Source organism: Zingiber officinale, chromosome 11A (genome assembly GCF_018446385.1).
Source record: "Zingiber officinale cultivar Zhangliang chromosome 11A, Zo_v1.1, whole genome shotgun sequence".
Lineage (NCBI taxonomy): Eukaryota > Viridiplantae > Streptophyta > Magnoliopsida > Zingiberales > Zingiberaceae > Zingiber > Zingiber officinale.
In genome coordinates this window covers 59,786,489-59,790,204 of record NC_056006.1, presented here as the reverse complement: position 1 = coordinate 59,790,204, position 3,716 = coordinate 59,786,489, and the positions used below count along the sequence as shown (strand labels likewise).

The following is a 3,716-nucleotide window of genomic DNA, read 5'->3' as shown; positions in this document are numbered from 1 at the left end:
TATGCAAACACAAGTAATGGGATTGGTAGTGTAAAACATACAAGTACATATTTTAACTTGTTGTCAATTTGAGTGTAAGCTTCCAAATAAGAATTGTCAATTTGAGTGACTTTTCTTCCAAATAAGTAAAGTCAACGTGCCCAGGTGAATCTATGAGGTTGATTAGATATTCATTTCCACTCCTTTCGCCCTTGTAGTTTTTTAGGGATTCCTCTGTCATTTCATAGTACAAGGAAATCCCAGTGGATTTGATTGTAATACCACGTTCAGCCTCGTCTTGGTGAGTATCAGTCATCCTAACATCTCCAGCAACTTCTTGTGCGATGATTCCGGCAGCAGCAACAAGAGAATCAGTGAGGGTTGATTTACCTGCAAATATAAGAAAGAACACTTGATGTATTTGTTACTTCACATGGTATCAAGAAAGTATGAGCTAGGGAATTACTAACCATGATCGACATGTGCAATGACAGACATGTTGCGGATGTTATGCTTCATGTCCATGATGCGATGGAGTTCTTCAGCTGTGAACTTCACCATCTCGACCGGTTTTAGAAATTAGACAATCCTCCAAATGACCCTGTGAATGCACAAATGACAGAACAGGTTCCTGGTCACAATGAATCATATAACAATAGAGAAAAGGAAATTGAATAATGAAAAAGATAACTTATTATATAGTTAACGAAAGATAATAATGTGTTAATAAATTATAATAATTGAACACCAAGCAACAAATGAAACTATGAATTCGTGGTGATTGAGAATAGATGCAACAGATATAGGTGCAATCTCAAAATCTCAACAGAGGCTATAATTTCAGCATCAAGAAGTAACTCAAACTATCTCAATTGACACAATAAACGTCAATCAATACCACAGACAAGGAAGTTGCACGATTTGTCAACAAAGCATGGATTTCAGCACAAACAAAAAATATTAAGCTGAGATGTAACAAATTTAAAAGGATTCTTGTTATAGGGCCATCGTCCACAGTAAACATTGATCAGTAGAAAAATACAAATTAAGAAATAAAAGTATGAAAAACAACACCGACAGGAATTTAAGAACAAGAAAAAGAAATATGTAGGAACCATGAAAATATGTAAACATATGAAGCTAGAATATATCGATTCATCACTCAATAGAGTAAAGAAATAGTAAGAGAAGATGATAAAAACATTCAGAAACAAAAGGTTCATGCATCTAAATTAATATATAATACTAAATATACAGACCAACAGACAGATTCATTCATATTGTTGTATATCTTATGTTTCTTCAAACATATTTATACATCGTTAGGTTGAAAACATGATCCAAACCAAATTTACTTGAAACATTATACAGGAAATTGCATATTCAGTATAATTGTAAATAGCACAAGTCATATTCAGTATAATTGTAAATAGCACACATAGATTACATCTCTAAATCTGAGAGAATAGGTCAATAGTATAAGAGTAAGGAAATTCATTACCTAACTCTTCTTCTTTGACAATGCGATGACGTCCAAAGGTCCCTAGCAGTGGCACGGTGGCCAGGGGTTGACTTTGATTGCTCGGTCTTAAGTGGCGTCCCCACTGGCTGGTGCAGGGAGGTGGGAGCTCTTAGGGCACCATAACAAAAGAGTGCAACTAACTCATAGAAAAATTATTGTAGTATACCTCTTTCCAATGCATGATTTTGAACAACCTCATACAGAAAAATTATTGTAATGGATATTATAAATAGACCTCATGTAATTCATTCTATGTATGAATGTCTTCTAAGCTCTTCAGTTATTATTGAAAATTACAGAGCACCAATTAGATGCTTTACTATAACTTAAGGCAAACTCATCTCAAAAACATGAATAGATTTTTTTGAACTAAAATTCCACTTCCATCAATTTCAGAAAATGGTTGGTCCTTCATTAATAGAATGAAACTAATGTGAAACGGGAAACATATAAGAACTCACACAACCTATTAATTCCCAATGATTGAGCGTTCAGTGTCACTTTCTGTCAAAGAACTATTCCCCATGTTTAAATCACATGGGATCTGGTGCACTTAGTTGCACAGGTTTCTACCGCACAAGATGATGCTGCAAGTTTTTCAAACACAACGATAATGTTAAGAGTGTCTATCTTCTTCAATAATTTTGCTACACAGCTCAATCTTTACGATGCTCCACATGTTGAAGGAAACTATTTCCTTACATATGCAAACAACAAAATCAAAGAAACAGAATATCCATATGACTTCGACAACTTTATAAAAAAATACACTGTCAAGTCACGCATATTCCTGGAGCAAAGATTGTACAAAGTTTATCAAAGGCAAACACATTGCTCCACTCAGGCCAGAAATGATGATGGCCTTCATCCTAACTAGTCAACAGCCTCATCTGTTGCTCAAATCAGTCAATTAGTTCAGATCATCAAGCAAAAAGGGCATAAACACGTCCAATCAAACAATTTGAATGCTTCCCTGTTAATAGTACAAACATCCAGGATCAAATAGACGGCTCCTTGTAAGAATCACCCAGCACCTCATAGATCCAATGGAAACAGGGAAAAGGAGCAAAACTGGAGGGGAAACCCTAAATAAGAATTTAAGAAAAGAATAGATAAAGCGGAAGCAACGAAGGGACCAACCTTGACAGTGTCGAAGGGATGGCCGGCGATCAGATGGCTCTAGCTTGATCCCACGGCACCAGAACAAAAATTAGGGCACGAATATACCTCAGACGCCGGCGACGATCCAAGGGAAATCGGAGCACAGGGAACCTACGCACTCCCTCGATCAACGGCGCTGTCGATCTGTCCTCAAGCCAAGGCGATGACGGCTTTGCGAAGGAAGGGAGAGCTCGGTAGTGTCAGCGTCGCGTGAGAGAGGAGAGGGAGGACTCGGCGACGGAAAAACCTAGGGCTCGGGTGGAAAAAGTTGAGAAGTGGGTTTTAGGTTTTTTTTTCATTAAGTTAAAAAAATTGTTGTGTTTTTAGGATTCAACAACATTCAATAGACAATAGTTTAATACAACTGTTGTATATTATCACATAAACAACACTAAAAGACAATAGTTTTTTAAAACTGTTGTCTTTGACACACATTAGACAATAATGTTTTGAAAAATTGTTGTTATTTAAAAAATATTATGGTGAACAACAATAGTTTTCAATAAAACTGTTGTTAAATGGAAAAAAGACAAAAATTTCTTGAAAAACTGTTGTCTATTATGTGTGGTTAAATCCAGAAATTCTTGTAGTGAAGGACTTAGGTGAAGCATCCCGCATTCTAGGCATACAGATCTATAGAGATAGATCTAATAGGTCGCTTGGCCTAAGTCAGAGTACATATATTGACAAGGTACTCCTACGGTTTGCCATGCAGAACTCCAAGAAGGGATTTCTGCCGATGTCACATGGCGTGAGTCTTTCGAAGACTCAAGGTCCCTCTTCTAGAGAGGAGAGAGACCGCATGGATCAGATCCCTTATGCCTCAGCCATAGGCTCTATCATGTACGCCATGCTATGTACTCATCCTGATGTCTCGTATGCTTTGAGCATGACGAGCAGATATGTAACGTCCGCCCTCCCTACTAACCCTAAGGGACGGGGCTACGATACTCCATGTACAAATTTTTCTTTTTAAAACAGCGGAAGACTTAAAATAATTTTCTTAGTTTAATAAAAACTTTTCTTTTGTTTTTCTTTTCATCAAATCTGAACT

At 36.9% G+C, this 3,716-nt stretch overlaps 1 long non-coding RNA gene across 3 annotated transcripts; it reads right to left on the bottom strand.

The window, feature by feature from the left end:
- Positions 1-2,920, bottom strand: LOC122032175. 3 transcript variants are annotated; one of them, XR_006125980.1, is made up of 5 exons: positions 2,642-2,920; positions 1,968-2,572; positions 1,481-1,587; positions 450-580; positions 1-369 (listed from the first exon to the last, which is right to left on the bottom strand). It is a non-coding gene; the product is annotated as an uncharacterized LOC122032175 (long non-coding RNA). The 3 variants fall into 3 exon arrangements; XR_006125981.1 differs by having other exon boundaries at positions 1,481-1,583; XR_006125979.1 differs by having other exon boundaries at positions 1,481-2,572.
- Between the last annotated feature and the right edge of the window lie 796 nt (positions 2,921-3,716).